The 16,703-nt window shown below is 43.2% G+C and overlaps 1 long non-coding RNA gene across 1 annotated transcript in view; it reads right to left on the reverse strand.

The window, feature by feature from the left end:
* Nucleotides 1-12,058, reverse strand: part of LOC134733488 (uncharacterized) — a 139,024-nt gene extending 126,966 nt beyond the window's left edge. The window contains exons 1-3 of the long non-coding RNA XR_010117021.1: nucleotides 11,679-12,058; nucleotides 10,950-11,050; nucleotides 2,941-3,031 (exon numbers count right to left, since the gene is read on the reverse strand). This is a non-coding gene — a long non-coding RNA (uncharacterized lncRNA). The remainder of the gene's footprint in view (nucleotides 1-2,940; nucleotides 3,032-10,949; nucleotides 11,051-11,678) is intronic.
* Nucleotides 12,059-16,703: the final 4,645 nt, after the last annotated feature.

Below are 16,703 nucleotides of genomic sequence, written 5' to 3' on the forward strand. Positions count from 1 at the left end.
GGTAGATATTGTAGAATCTCATCAAGGTATCTCTGACTCTCAAAAAGTCATTTTTGAGAAGGTTGAGAGAGATGAAAGGACAACATAGATGAACTCATCTTTTTTTTTTTAAACAGCTTTACTAAGGTATAATTGATTTGCAAAAAACCCTGAACATTTAATGTATACAATTTGATGGGTTTGGACATAGGCACACACCTGTCTATAACCACAATCAAGGTAATAAACGTATCCATCACTTCCAAAGCTTTTTTGTATGTTCCTTTGTGTGTGTGTGTATGTTTATTTTGCTATTGTTTATTGTTGTTGTTGTTTTGTGGTAAGAAACAAATCCATCTTTAAGTTCTAGGATCCAATCAACAGGGGCCAGTGTACACAAACTAGTAGTCACAAAATGATTTTTAGCACTTAAAATGCTAAGAATAATTTCTCATAATCATTCATATTTTCTTTATCTCCCTCTTCTTCCTACACCTTCCCCCCTACTCAGCTTTGGTTCTTTCCCATACTTCTCTTTCCTTATTTTACTATTTTTTCTATTTCATTCTTCCATCTTATTTGGCTGACCCAAACAGGCCACTTAATTTTTTTTATTATTTAAAAAAAGCTTTCCATAGGTTATTGGGGTACAGGTGGTGTTTGGTTACATGAGTAAGTTCTTTAGTGGTGGTTTGTGAGATTTTGGTACACCTACCACTCAAGCAGTATACACTGCATCCTATTTGTTGTCTTTTATCCCTCGCCCCCTTCCCACACTTCCTCCCAAGTCCCCAGAGTCCATTGTATCATTCTCATGAACAGGCCACTTTAACATGTGATGGAATGACATGCTTTAAAGATGTTATGGCCAAACGTTCAGGAAAGCTGTTTCACACACTGTCAAAAGCCACATGAATATGCAGTCTTGGAGAAAACAGATGATAACAAATAATAATTGAGTTCCTACCACAGGCCAGGCACTGGCTTTCACAGAAGAATTTATTTAATCTTTACCACAACCTGTGCTGTATCCTTCTGATTTTGTACAGGAGGAAACTAAAGAACAGAGAGGAGTTCAAGACCAGCCTGGCCAACATGGTGAAATCCCCTCTACTAAAAAATACAAAAATTAGTTGCACACCCGTAATCCCAACTACTCAGGAGGCTGAGACATGGGAATTGCTTGAACCCGGGAGGTGGAGGTTGCAGTGAGCTGAGATCGCACCACTGAACTCTAGGCTGGGTGACAGAGTGAGACTCCATTTCAAAAAAAAACAAAAACAAAAAACCCAGAGAGATCAGGTACCTTGCTCAAGAGCACACAACTGGGATTTGAACAAAGGAAGTCTAGGTCTGAAGCTGGCATTCTTTACCAGGGTAATCCTCAAAGCGTACAGCCCTGTGCTAATATTTTTTATGGGGCTCTCATTTATACAAACAATTTTATTAAAATGTATTATACAATTCATGGGCCCATGTAAGGAACAGTGATTTATCAATGAAGATTTAGAATAATGAGTAGAGAGGAGGGGCCTACATGCTTGGTTATCAAATCAGTTCAACCAGAAGACGATTCCTCATAGTGTCCAGGCACCATATCTTCCTGTGCAGATCCAGGAACCATCTTTCCAGACTTTATTTTCAAATGTTCCATTCCAGGCTAATTTCCTATCTTTCCCAGTGAGATGAAAGGAGTAATACCATTGTGGTTCACAATGCCTTGGCTTTTCAATTGGAAACGACATAGATCTTGTTGCCTCTGAAGGTCCTTAACACAATGTATTTCATCTGACTACATTATCGTCCATGATGCTACATGCTCATCCATCCTCAGCTCACAAAAACTGGCTTCCAATGAGCCTCTCAGAGGCTGTTCCTGGGCTTCACTAAGTGACCGACTTGGGTGTCAATTGCAGGGGAGGGACAGAGTAAAAGAGTCCTGCAACCCCACCCCCCTCCACTGCCCTTAAGTGCTGTAGACTAGTGGTGCCTCTGTGGTTAGAACTTACACAGGAAGAACTGATGCAGGTGCCCAAACACGTGTTCAATTCCAAGAGCAGATGGTAGATCCACAGTGATCATCAGAAGACTCAAGCCCTGAACCTATCCTGGGTCTGCAGTAAGAAAGCCCATTCTCAAAACAGATTATTAGTTATGTTACAAACACGTGCAATGCTCTGTAACTTTTTAAAATGGAATTTGAATACCTCTTGCACACTTCGCTTAATTTGGTAAAATTCCTAGAAATTTTGCATAGGTTAATAGGAAGCTACCAGAAGCCCTCTGAGAAATCGCTTCCCTTATGGTCCTTGATGTTGCAGTTTCTTTAGTAATTAATGATTTGTACTATTTACATATTTGGGTATTTATTTTATTTTATTTTATTTTTTATTTTGTATTTATTTATTTTTTTGAGACGGAGTCTCACTCTGTCGCCCAGGCTGGAGTACAGTGGCACAATCCCTGCTCACTGCAAACTCCGCCTCCCAGGTTCACACCATTCTCCTGCCTCAGCCTCTCCGAGTAGCTGGGACTACAGGCGCCCGCCACCACGCCCGGCTAATTTTTTTTTTTGTTTTGTATTTTTAGTAGAGACGGGGTTTCACCGTGGTCTCGACCTCCTGACCTCGTGATCCGCCTGCCTCGGCCTCCCAAAGTGCTGGGATTACAAGCATGAGCCACCGTGCCCGGCCATGGGTATTTTATTTTAAAAAATAATTATTTGTGCACTTCCTATGGGTCCTATTTTAATTGTTTCACAAATATTAGTTCATTTCATTTCCATAACAATCCTGTTTCATAGGCACTATTATAATTTCTGTTTGTTGAGGAAAAGTCGAGTTAAATAACTTGCTAAAGATTACACAGCTAGTAAGAGATAGAGCTGGGATCCCTACCCAGACAGTGGGTAGGGATTTTGCATAGGTTAATAGGAAGCTACCACTTAACCACTACACTCACCTGTGTCTACAGGATATAAACAACGGGTCACCCAAAATGAACTCCTGCAGTCCTTGCCAAACCAGAAGCTCTCTTTTCTCTCTCTAGGTACCTGTCAAAGAGAAATGTTGATGTCCGTGAATTATTGAACACTTTTACATTTATACATTGTAAATTTGAGGCTATTTCTTTCATGGGTCTTAAAATTTACTGGTATGATGGTTAATATTGAGTGTCAACTTGATTAGATTGAAGGATGCAAAGTATTGTTCCTGGATGTGTCTGTGACAGTGTCACCAAAGGAGATTAACATTTGAGCCAGCGGACTGGGAAAGGCAGACCCACCCTCAATCTGGGTGGGCACCACCATCTAATCAGCTGCCAGCATGGCCAGAATAAAAGCAGGAAGAACATGGAAAGACTAGACTGGTTTAGTCTTCTGGCCTACATCTTTCTCCCGTGTTGGATGCTTCCTGCCCTCGAACATCAGACTCCAAGTTCTTCAACTTTGGGACTCTTATACCTTCGACCACAGACTGAAGGCTGCGCTGTCGTCTTCCCTTCTTTTGAGGTTTTGGGACTTGGACTGGCTTCCTTGCTCCACAGCTTGCAGACGGCCTATTATGGGACCTCACCTTATGATTGTGTGAGTCAATACTCCTTAATAAACTCCATATATATATATATATATATCCTATTAGTTCTGTTCCTCTAGAGAACGCTGACTAATACACTGGGTAATGCTACTGCAAGTAACAGCCATGATGGGGAGTGTCAGGAGAGACTGCTAAAATAAAATCTCTCAATGTATTTCAAAGAATGTCCTGTTGTGTTTCATCATTGCACAGGCTGTCTCTGTGTGGCAATATAGAAAGGAGCTTCCTTTCCATTACATTGGTTAAGTTCTTTGATAATGTGAAAAATAGCAAGAAAGTAAAGATCGGGGTTTTTCAATTACTTTTTAATAGGGGCAAAGGTGTTTGTGGTTTTTTTTTGGGGGGGGAGGGAAACTAATAACAACTGGCTATAGGTCCTTTCCCATCTACCGATACTGTTCTCAACTTCAAGGTTTTATAGAGTTATTCTCATTGTCTGAACATTCATTATCAAGTCCCTGATATTATGAGATTGCAAAAGATGTAGGAAGCTGGAAAATTCTAACAATCACCTGACCCCATTTACAAAACAGTCTCTAGCCATGCTTCAAAATCTTGGTTATCTGAATATTGATGATAATTTTATGGTATAAACATTCTACAATACAATGTAAATTAACTCAAAAGAAAAATTGCCAATTTTGCCATCTATATAAGATGACATAAAGTCATTGAAAAGAATGCTAAAGAATCATCCTATTCACAAAGCCACTGGCAAATAAAGATCTCACAGAATTAGAACAGTTGACAACTGAAGAAGAGAAATTTGACAAGGATGATGATACTTGGAAAAGAATGATTTTAATAAAAAAGGATTAAGAAAAGATCTTGTAAAATATGAGGAAATTCTTGAATATATTTGCAAAGAAAAACGATCCTCTTTCTAGTTTGCAAAGGAAGACAAATGCAAACTTTGCTATCAGATAACTTTGTGGAAAAATTCTACCCCTAAAAAAGCAATCAGTAGTTAATTACTCTTTTATCCTAAGAATTATCACAACAGATACAATTATAACCTAAAAGTTTTTAATGTAATATAAAACAATTTTCATAATTTTAGCTTCACTTTTCATAAGATCCTAGTCTAACTTTCTTTTTTATTTTCTATTTACTATTAAATTTTGGTTCCCATTTTGTGCAGATTCACTGTGAAGTGGATCCTTCCTGGTATCAATTATTCTTGGATAATGAGGACTTTCTGTACTTTATGCTGACAGAACAAGGGCTAAATGGGGTTACCAAGACAAGATTGCAGGCTCATCTTCGACTTCACTTCAGTAAAAAATCATGCTAAGGACCACAGAGACTGAAATGCAATGAGTTGAAGCACTTTTCACCTTGCTTCCCATTCAAGATTTATGTCCTCATGACAGCTCTGATGAAGGCCTTGTAGCCCTGCAGATAGAGGTTGATGCTGACATTTCTGGATTTAGCAGAGACTTGGTAAAGACTCAGTTCTCCAGAGTAAACCCAGTTGAATCTGGGTCCTCAGGTAGAAAGGTCTTTTCCTTAGAAAATTATTCTAAAACTAAATATGCTGCATTGCCATGCACAGAGATGTATAATATTAACTCAGCAAATTCTTAGAAAAACCTCTTTTTCTTTGTCCCAGAAATACTCTTATTCAGTTCTTACATACTACGGATAGTACTAAAAATGTGGGTGAAATGGTTCCCTGACATAATCAGATATTTTATTATATTTATAGATGCATCATGGTGTTATTTTCTTGCAAATGACTTAATAACAAGTAACTATTTTGTAAAATGTCTCTTAAAAATGACCTCTAAACACATTCAGCTCTCAAGAATTCTGCCTCTCTCACAAAAATAATCTTCCTGTAGATTTTAGAATTTTTTTGTTGTATACACTGTACAATAATCTTAGTTGATGAGGAAGTATAAATGCTAAAGATTAATCCTCAATTTAAATAATTTCTTACTTTTGGAAACTCCATTGAAACTGAGCAAATATCTGTTAAAAAGAGTACAAATTATATTTAAATATTCAACATACTAATATGAAAATAGAAGTCTTTCAAAAATACGTGAGCAGCTTTCTTCTTAGTCAATTATTTCTCCTCCTGGCTACTATAAAGTGTGACTAATAAGTCAATAGCACCTTTCCTAAAAGGTTATAACCAAAAAATATAATCTTTGTTTCTGCTGAACATGAACTGTTTGAGTTTCCTGATGACAAGTCATGCCAATTTCACCTCTACTCAAAATAGAAAGAGCTCCATTCCTCACAGAGTCAGAAACCATTCCATGTTAAACACAACTTACATTAGAACGCCTTGTGGCAATGGTACTTAAAACAGCATCATTTAAAAGAGATCTTTAATTCAGAAAACAAAGATTTAAAACAAACAATAACAACAACAAAAAAACCAAGCCCATTGAGATGTAGAGCTATGGCAAAATTGTCACGTGTCCCTACTGGAATATTAGTAATACTGGCATTAAGCCATCTTAATATTAGTCTCCTCTCAATAAATTTTTTTTTTTTTTGAGATGTAGTCTGGCTGTGTCACCCAGGCTGGAGTGCAGGGGTGCCATCTCCACTCACTGCAACCTCCACCTCCCGGGTTCAAGTGATTCTCTCACCTCAGCCTCCCAAGTAGCTGGGACTAGAGGCACCCACCCACCACGTCTGGCTAGTTTTTGTATTTTTGGTAGATACAGGGTCTCACCATGTTGGTCAGGCTGGTCTTGAACTCCTGATCGCAGTTGATCCCCACCCCTCGGCCTCCCAAAGTGCTGGGATTACAGGCATGAGCCACCACGCCTGGCCCTCTCAGTGATTTAGACGCTAGTTTGCCAGTCCGCCAGTTTTCTTGTTCTTTTGCCTTTTACCCTTGGTTTCCCTCCTTCCAAACACAAGGCCCATTGGAGCATCCACTACAAGGAGGATATAACAATCAGAAATGAAACTTGAATTTGTCAGCTTCAACAGTTGTTTGCAACTCTAATTCAAAGAGCTGAATTTAAAATGTTGATAGATTTAGGACCGTTTTTATGCACTTCCATGATTTGTACCGTTCCTGGTGAATTTTCTTTTTGTGTGATTAATGTGTATTCCCCTGCACCAAGTGTTAAGAAATGAAACATGCCATTAACTTCATTTTTTTTTTTTCAAAAATACATGTAAATCTAACTCTGATAGAAAACTTAAAGGTAGTCATCACTGGGACTCGATTCTCTATTTCTATCGTCCCCTATTGCCAGCCAGGATCCCTTTACGGCTTCTATGGTCTTACACGAGGCACAATATTTGGGAAGCTCCACTTCTCTGTGGCCCATTCTGGCCAACCTTTATATTGATTACACTCGCCTAAGGCTTCGTAGGCCTTGGAAGCTGCACCACAGTTTGAGTGCCACCCCTTAGACAGGAGGGTGCAGTGCTTTGGGAGCAGGTGCTGGAGATGGGCATTCCCTCCTGCTCTTCTGTGGTTCTATACCCTTTCAGTTGCTAAAAGTAAAAATCTAACTACTGTTCCCTTCTTGTCTAGATTAATCATTCTCTCTCATCCCTTATCTTCTCCTTCACCCCCAAATTGATTATCTGTCTTTCTTTCTTGTGTCAAAAACTCTCTATTTTGTTTTCAAAAACAAAACCCAGAAAGAGAGATTGTCCTCAGGCAACTTCCACTTGACTTTGAAACATAGAGTTCCCCCAAGAAGGAAATCCCAAAGTCCATCACTCTTCTTGGAAAAATATAAAGAAATAAACGAGAAGAGTCAAATATAATAGATCTCAATAATGATCAATTACGACGTGGTTTATGATTAAATAAGAAACATAAAAATGCAAAAAAAATTTGCAATGAGTAAGATGATGAATAAAGAAGATCAAATGGAGGTGGAAAAAAGTTGTTTTTGGCCATCATTAAAAACTAAATTGAGGCTTTCACCATGTCAGCCACGCTGGTCTCCAGCTCCTGACCTCCAGTGCTCTGCCCGCCTCGGCCTCCCGAGGTGCTGGGACTGCAGACGGAGGCTCACTCATTCAGTGCTCGGTGTTGCCCGGGCTGGAGTGCAGTGGCATGGTCTTGGCTCGCTGCAGCCTCCGCCTCCCAGCCGCCTGCCTTGGCCTCCCAGGGTGCTGGGATTGCAGCCTCTGCCCGGCCGCCGCCCCGTCTGGGAGGTGAGGAGCGTCTCTGCCTGGCCGCCCATCGTCTGGGTTATGAGGAGCTCCTCTGCCCGGCCGCCCCGTCTGGGAGGTGAGGAGCGCCTCTGCCCAGCTGCCACCCCATCTAGGAAGTGAGGAATGTCTCTGCCTGGCCGCCCATTGTCTGGGATGTGAGGAGCGCCTCTGCCCGGCCACCCATCGTCTGGGATGTGAGGAGCGACTCTGCCCGGCCGCCCCGTCTGGGAAGTGAGGAGCCCCTCTGCCCGGCCGCCACCCCATCTAGGAAGTGAGGAGCGTCTCTGCCTGGCCGCCCTGTCTGGGAAGAAGTGAGGAGCGCCTCTGCCTGGCCACCCATCGTCTGGGATGTGAGGAGCGCCTCTGCCCGGCCGCCCCGTCTGGGAAGTGAGGAGCGCCTCTGCCCGGCCGCCCCTTCTGGGATGTGAGGAGCGCCTCTGCCCGGCCGCCCTATCCAGGAAGTGAGGAGCCCCTCTGCCCGGCTGCCACCCTGTCTACGAAGTGAGGAGCGTCTCTGCCCGGCCGCCCCGTCTGGGAAGTGAGGAGCACCTCTGCCTGGCTGCCCCGTCTGGGAGGTGAGGAGCGCCTCTGCCCGGCCGCTCCGTCTGGGATGTGAGGAGCGCCTCTGCCCGGCCGCCACCCTGTCTGGGAGGTGAGGAGCGCCTCTGCCCGGCCGCCACCCCGTCTAGGAAGTGAGGAGCGTCTCTGCCCGGCCGTCCCTTCTGGGATGTGAGGAGCACCTCTGCCTGGCCGCCCCGTCTGGGATGTGGGGAGCACCTCTGTCCAGCCGCCCCGTCTAGGAGGTCTACCACAGAGGCCAGAAGCAATGTGGGGGCTGGATGTGGTGGCTCACGCCTGTAATCTCAGTACTCTGGGAGGCTGAGGCGGGTTGATCACTTGAGGCTAGGAGCTTGAGACCAGCCTGGCCAACATGGCGAAACATATGAAAAATACAACTGTCAAACCAACCAACGAACCAAGCGACAACAAAACAGGTCTACCCTGGAGTCATACTCTAAATTTTTATATTTTCCTCCCTTTCTGATCCTTTATCCCACTTTCTTTTTCTTCCTCTTCCTTCTCCTTCGTCAAATAGAGGATTGAGTTATTATCATTGATCCATACAAAGTCCCTCTCTCATTTATTTTCTTTAATTCCCACCCCCCATTTCTATTCCCCATCTTCCCACGTGCAACCTTCCTAATATGTTCAATATGCATCTTTTTGTTCGTATGTACTTTTAGAAAATGTTTTGTGTGCAAAAAAAAATAAAAAAAATTAAAAAAAAATTAAAAAAAAAACTAAGTTGTTTTGACTTAATCCGAGCTCAGAGTTTTGTTTTGTTTTGTTTTGTTTTTGAGAGACAGAGTCTCGCTCTGTCACCCAGGCTGGAGTGCAGTGGCATGATCTCTGCTCACTGCAATCTCTGCCTCCTGGCTTCAAGCAATTCTCCTGCCTCAGCCTCCTGAGTATCTGGGATTACAGGCACATGCTACCATGCCCGGCTAATTTTTGTATTTTTAGTAGAGACAGGGTTTCGTCATCTTGGTCAGGCTGGTCTTAAACTCCTGACCTCATGATCCATCCACCTTGGCCTCCCAAAGTGCTGGGATTACAGCAGCTGTGAGCCACTGCCTGGGCCTGAGCTCAGATTGCTGACAAAGATTGTGTTCACATGATTTTTGGATTCCACAACCCCCCAATCAAAAGAGAATCTCCAGCTTTGATATTTTGGCCTTCAAAAATCAATTCCAGCAACATTCAATGTTCCTTCAAGGAAAGGCATTGATATGGTTTGGCTCTGTGTCCCCACCCAAATCTCATCTGAATTATAACCCCCACATGTTAAGGGAGGGACCTGGTGGGAGGTGACTGGATCATGGGGGCAGTTCCCCCATGCTGTTCTCGTGATAGCAAGTGAATTCTCATGAGATCTGATGGTTTTAAGTGTGGCACTTCCTCACTCTCACTCTCTCCAGCTGCCATACAAGACGTGCCTTGCTTCATTTCCTGAGGCCTCCCCAGCCATGCAGAACTGTGAGTCAGTTAAAGCTGCTTTCTTTATAAATTACCTACTCTCAGGTAGTATCTTTACAGCAGTGTGAAAACAGACTAATACAGGCATGTACACCAAATGTCCTTCAAAATCATCAAGTGCAGATTCTTAGACCCTATTTGAGACTACTGCTCCTTGCTGTATTGATGACTTTGCACTCTTATAGGAGTCTACACACTCAGGCCCAACACATGACCTAATCAGAGCCAAGTATTCTTTCAGTCATTGTCCAGTTAAAAATGTCCATCTTACCCAGGCGTAAGGCAGCACTTGGTACCCTGTGCTCTCACTGGCCCTGCCAGTGGCCCAGCCTCTTAGGCCTTAATCCCCAACCCTGATCCCTTTCCCCGGGATTTCTCTGTAGCTTGGTGTGTGAAGAACCAGGCTCTTGTAAACAATTCTCACCCTATGCTTTACGTGAAAGGGTTGGCAGCAGGGACTAGCAGTGTTCGGGGGTGGGGGACACAGTTTCCTGCCCCCCCTTTGCTGGGCAGATGGTTTTCTGGTAACATCAGGCTGGAGCTGATGGGACTTGTTTGGAAGTTGAGCTGTTGGGACAACTGTTTCTGTCCTCATCCATGTGACCAGGCAAAGCCAGCTCAGCAAACAGCCTGGTGCATAAGCTCACTGCTGTGGCCAAAGATCTGGGCATGGAGGCAGCAGACCCCTTCCCTGTCCAGTTATAAACATATTTGTCCAACTTATCTCCGAGGTGGGGGCCCCTGGAGGTCTAATTCCTACAAGTTAAGTGTCTGGCTAGAAAACTTCCGTTGTTGGGACAGAGGAGGGGAAGAGAAGTTCTGAAAGTGAATATCAGAGTCTCTGGGTGTGTCAGGGATAAGGGTTGCAGCCTCATGTTCCGTAAGAACAAGGGGGCCTAGGACACTGGCACTCGATGGCAGGGCCCTAGTGTGCTGGGCATACTGTGCTGTGTCTGGTGAAATCCAACTTCCCCAGGTCTCCTCACCCCTGCGGAACAGCCTTCCAGGCTGGGCACCTGCTCTGTCTCCTCATCCTTCTACTTTTTTCAAAAAAACAAATTCCATCTCAGGACTTCCATCCCCTTCTCAGCCTCTGTCATGTCCCCCTCTTTCTGGCTCACCTCATTTCAAGGGCCTTGTTTGTGTCTGTCCCTGGCAGAGGCCGTGAGGACAGGTGAGTGAGTTGCTTACCTGGCTGGCCCCTGTCTGGCTCCAGGTTGTCTTTCAATGGCTCTGGTTATTGCCGCGAGCATCACTTTGTCACTGTCATCCCTGCAGAAAATCATCCCATCCTGAAAAAATCCAGACAAATTATCCACAGAAAGCTTTTCTTTAAATATTTAGTCCAGTTTGTCTAATTCACCTTGGGCTGCATGCTAGGTGAAGCTCTTCTCCAGGTCCTCCAGGATAGCTGACAGCTTTGTTTTCAATACTGCTCTTGGTTCTGAGGGCTCACCTCTGCTCTGCACCCCATTAGAGGCACAGCTCCATTTTGTCATTTAGAATTGTTGTTATTCAGTGGTATAAACCTGTGTAACAACCCTCAGCAATCCTAGACAAGGCATTCGAAATTGAGCAGGTCATGACTAGGGAGACCTTAAAATCATCCCAATCAAAACCTGCTGAGAGTGAAAGGGGAGCCACTGATCTCCCTGGGACAAGCGTCTAGCAGGACCATCCTGAGCAAACTGAAACGATCACCACCTTAGTCGGGACTGACGCTCTGAGAAGTGCTACCCTGGCCAGTTTCTCTTTATTTTTTAAAGACTGATCTTGACTTTCCGTTAAACCTCCATTTCTACTTATAGTTGAAAAAACTTAATTTTGCCATTTAAGACTAGCTTGATTCAGATTTAAAACACAACCCAGTCTCTCTAGGAACCCACACTCGGACTCTCGGTGCCCATCTCTCCTCCTTACCTTTTCCTGGTAACATCTGGGTGCTGGTGGACATTTCCTGAAGATTGTCCATTTCGGTGAGGATCCTTTGGTCTGAGGGCTATTCGGCAGTCGCTGCTGTGCCTGTTGACTTTTGGCTGATGGGCAGCCCAGCCCTCTAAGTCATTGGGCACGGAGTCCTGCCCTCAATTGCTGCCCAAATGGCTCCACTGGAGTACCTTCCATTTTGTTTTCAGCATGCTCAAAGCCCAGCGTCACCTGCCCTGCTACTTAGGCCTCACACTGTGTCCGGAATTGGTGGGTTCTTGGTCTCACTGACTTTAAAAATGAAGCCGTGGACCCTCGAGGTGAGTGTTACAGTTTTTAAAGGCGGCGTGTCCAGAGTTTGTTCCTTCTGATGTTCGGATCATCCACAGGTGGAGCTGCCTGCCAGTCCCGTGCCATGTGCCCGCACTCCTCAGCCCTTGGGTGGTTGATGGGACTGGGCGCCGTGAAGCAGGGGGCGGCGCTCGTCGGGGAGGCTCCCGCCGCACAGGAGCCCACGGAGGGGTAGGGAGGCTCAGGCATGGCGGGCTGCAGGTCCCGAGCCCTGCCCCTGGGGGAGCAGCTAAGGCCCCGTGAGAAATTGAGCACAGCAGCTGCTGGCCCAGGTGCTAAGGCCCTCACTGCCAGCGGTGCCGGCCGGCCACTCCGAGTGCGGGCCCTCAGAGCCCACGCCCACCCAGAACTCGCGCTGGGCCGCAAGCACCGCAGGCAGCCCCGGTTCCCGCAGCCGCCTCTCCCTCCACACCTCCCCGCATGCTGAGGGAACCGGCTCCGGCCTTGGCCAGCCCAGAAAGGGGCTCCCACAGTGCAGTGGCGGGCTGAAGGGTTCCTCAAGCACAGCCAGAGTGGGCGCCAAGGCCGAGGAGGCACCAAGAGCGAGTGAGGGCTGTGAGGGGTGCCAGCACACTGTCACCTCTCAACACTGCTGCAGTTTCCTCCCAGGCCTACCTCTATTTAGAGTCAGGCTGGCTGGAGAGGATTCACCTCTCAGCCTTGCTTCAGAGCCTCCTTGGCTTCCTCTGGAGCACTTCCTGGAAGATCTACTGCAGACCCTGCCAGGGCATGGGAGAATATCTGGACTTCTTGGGCACCAAGTATGGGCTCTGGGTGAAAGGGGTGGGTTGGAGAGGTATTTCTTAAGCAGTTAAATCCATGATCTACTGCTCTTCTTTTTTTGACCCTTCAGTTACTTTGTTTACTTCTCTAAAGGATTTACATATTTTAAGTTTTTTTTTTTTTTTTTTTTTGACAGGGTCTTGTTCTTTTTTTTCAAAGACAAGGCCTATCTCCAGGCTAGAGTGCAGTGGTGCGATCATAGCTCACTGCAGCCTCGAACTCCTGGGTTCATGGGTTCAAGTGATCCTCCTGCCTCAGCCTCCTGAGTAGCTGAGATTATAGGCATGTGCCATTGCATCTGGCTAATTTTTTTAAAAGTTTTTTGTAGAAATGAGGGGTCTCACTTTGTTGTCCAGACAGGTCTCAAACTTCTGGCTTCAAAGGATCCTCCCCTGGTTTCCAAGGATCCTCCCCTATGTTAACACTCTTCATCTTCACAACAACCTTATAGAGTACATGCTATTAACACCCTGAGGTTATGGATGAAGAAACAGGCGCAGCGAATGGGTGATTTGCCTAAGGTTGGGCAACAAATCAGAAACAGGTAGGATTTGAGCCCAGGAATCCTAGTATCAGAGTCTGTACTCAGAAACACTAGGGAGAGAGAAATTCTTGAACTTTGAGAGTAGGCTGTTAAAATGTGATTATTCAACAAGAAATTTCTCTTCTAAATAAATTATTTAGATGTTAAAAATTCTTCTGACATGAACAAATACTCTTGACACTCAATAGTTCAGAGAATCTAGGTCAGACCTTTTACTCTGCTAACCTAGTTCTTCACTAAAAAGCAACATCTACTACCATTATTACCAATAATTAAAATAATAATGGCAATGACTTCATGGACCTGCTGCTTATAAACTTCACTGATATGATAATATAGTAAATATAATTTGTTCAGAATTAGGAGCCTGACCTCTAGTGTCATGATTTTTAATTAGCTGGATGTTAATAAATATTGGGATAGTTTTTAGTGCTATAAGTATTTTTTTTAATAAAAAGTCTTCTCCTTGAATACTTGTGATTTTTTTCATTCTTTTTTCTTTTCTTCCCTTAAGAAAGCAAATATTTATTTCAAATACAGAGAAATTAGTCACTCTGTTTTCAGTGTTCCTTTATTTTTACATCTCTAATTTAATCTTGTACTAATTCCAAAAAAACAATTGTGCAATTTTGGGTTTTTCTGAAATACGTCTCATTCATTCCCTAAAGCTTTGGAAATGCTCCACGGTGCTCCTTTCCTCAAGACTTTTTGCATTTTAAAAAATTCCCTTTCTGTTTTAGAACCAAACTTTGCCCTTCTCCCAAACTTCTATATTTTAAAAATACTCTTGTCTTATTTTCTAATGATTGGGTGAATTTCATTTCTACCACTTTTCTATTTTTTTTTCCCTGGATTGTTTTGGTGATTCAATTTCTGGGCTCCAAATGTATAGTTGCCAGATTTTTACTGCTATTGGCCATAAAATCCTGCCCAGTCACTGGGCTGTAAAAAAGCAGATGCAAAATTGCTCCTACTGCCGGCTGCCAGCTGTGTAGCCCCGCAGCCAGAGGCAGAGACGCCATATTCCCCCCACTTTCCTTAGATTCAGGAGCCTGTTCAATACTCATTGCCTATGTCACGACCTACATAGCTGCCTGTCAGTAACCGCCTAGGGCTTCTTATTTGTGCAAATAAGTTAGTTTCATTTTCATTTTGTTTGAATTTCCACATTGCCACTACACAGAGAATGTTTTCTTTATCTTTTCCCATTGACTTGTAAATAATTGTTACCCTAATCTTGCAGATACAATGATGCTGCATTGATTCTGGTGTGTTAGGTTCAGGTCACAGGAGCTACTCTCCTTTTCAAAGCAAGCAGCATCAGCACACTGATTCTTGGCTGGAATTCGGAGACCCGGAGACCTGGGCAGGAGACAGAAGCAGCATTGTATGAAAGGAAGAAAGAGAGACAAGAGGCAGCATCCTGGGTGTGAAACCAAAATAATATCATCTGTCTTGTCCAATTGAACTGACAATGCAAGGGGGCCAACCAGAGAAAGAATCTATGTGGTAAGCAATGGAGTAGAAACCAGATCAGATGAACGGCCAAAATGCACATTTATTTTCTCATTGGATTCTCATGGTCTCACCTCCATGGAGAGACAACTAGAATTTGACCCATGCAGTGTGACCAGAGGGCCTGGACGGCAAGTCTCTGCTTGGCTGCCCTGGTTTATGGTCTTTGAGAGGTTATTTTCTGCCCAAGAGCATCCATTAGTACATGGGAATCCAGACTTGGAACATGCTCTGTCTGGCTCCGGAGTCCTCTAGGTTTTCAAATACTCTACTAGGATTGAGGCAAAGGCTCAGGAAATATCCCCTGAGCTGGAAAGTGCTGCTGTAATTGGTGTTCATAGGACACCTGTATAGTGGGCTGTTGACCCAGCTTGTACACAGTCTCAGTGAGGGTGATTTTTTTAAGAGTTATTTGTGTTTTTGCTTATATCATGGCCCTTTAGAATACTCATTTGATTGCCTTGTAGTGGTTGTTATTTTTCTTTTATTTTGAGTGGGTGTGTTATTTTCCTTTCTGGCTGCTTCTTTTCCTGCCATTTTGGGGTTTGACCCAATTAACTACAAAATATAGATGTTCCTAGTAATTTTATTCATGTATTTAAGCCTCTTCTAGTGTGTTCATGTGTTTAATGTCAAAGCTTCTGTCTTACCCCAAAGTTTATATGGTTATATGATTATATCTCTCCCTTTACCCTTTCTTTGGAATTGATTTTTAAAAAATTAATAGACTCCATTTCTTTTAGCAATTTTAGGCTTACAGAAAAACTGGGCAGAAAATACAGAGCTCCTATATTCACCTCCCCCACTCCCACACACCATTTGTGGAAAAGACTATCTTTTTTTCCACTAAATTGACTTTTCTCATTCATCAAGTATCAGTTGGCCTTATTTGTGTGGATCTATTTCTAGGCTCTGTATTCTGCTCCACTTATCTGTCTATTCTTTCACCAATACCATGCTGTCTTGATTATTGTAGCTTTATAGTACTTCCTGGAGTTGGATAGTGTAAGGCCTCTGATTGTATTCTTTTCTTTCTTACTTAATGAAACCCAATACTGGGTTGGCTATTCTGGGTCTTTTGCCTTTCCATACAAACTTTAGAACTAGTTTGTCAAAATTAAAAAAAAATTTTAAACCTTTACTGGTATTTGGATTGGAATTTCATTTAATCTATAGATCCAGTTGGGAAGAAGGGATATTTGACAATATTAAATCTTATCTATGTCCATGGTGTATCTCTCCATTTATTTATATATTCTTTGGTTTCTTTCATCAGAGGTTTATAGCTTTTATCATATAAATCTGATACATATTTTGTTAGATTTATACCAATTCTTCAGTGTGAATGTAAATGGCATTATTTCTTAATTTCAAATTCCAGTTGTTCATTGTTGATATGTAAGAAAACAATTAACTTTTAAATATTAATCTTGTATCTGCCAACATTTCCATAATAGCTTACTAATTCCAGAAGGGGATTTTTGTTGTTGCTGATTCTTTCGGGTTTTCTACACAGACAATCATACCATCTATACACGAAGACAGCTTTATTTCTTTCTTCCCAATCTGTATGCTTTTAATTTCTTTTTCTTGTCTTATTGCACTAGTTAGGACTTCCAGTATGATCTAAAATAAGACTGGTGAGAGCAGGTATCCTTGCCTTCCTAAATTAAAAGGAAAGCATCTAGTTTCTCTTCATTAAGTATGAAGTTAGCTGTAGATTTTTTGTACATGTCCTTTATCAGTTTGAGAAAGTTTCCCTCTATTCCTAGTTTGCTTGGAGTTTTTACCGTAAGTGGATGGTGGATTTTGTTAAATGCTTTTTC

The sequence above is a fragment of the Symphalangus syndactylus genome, chromosome 2 (assembly GCF_028878055.3).
Source record: "Symphalangus syndactylus isolate Jambi chromosome 2, NHGRI_mSymSyn1-v2.1_pri, whole genome shotgun sequence".
Taxonomy (NCBI): domain Eukaryota; kingdom Metazoa; phylum Chordata; class Mammalia; order Primates; family Hylobatidae; genus Symphalangus; species Symphalangus syndactylus.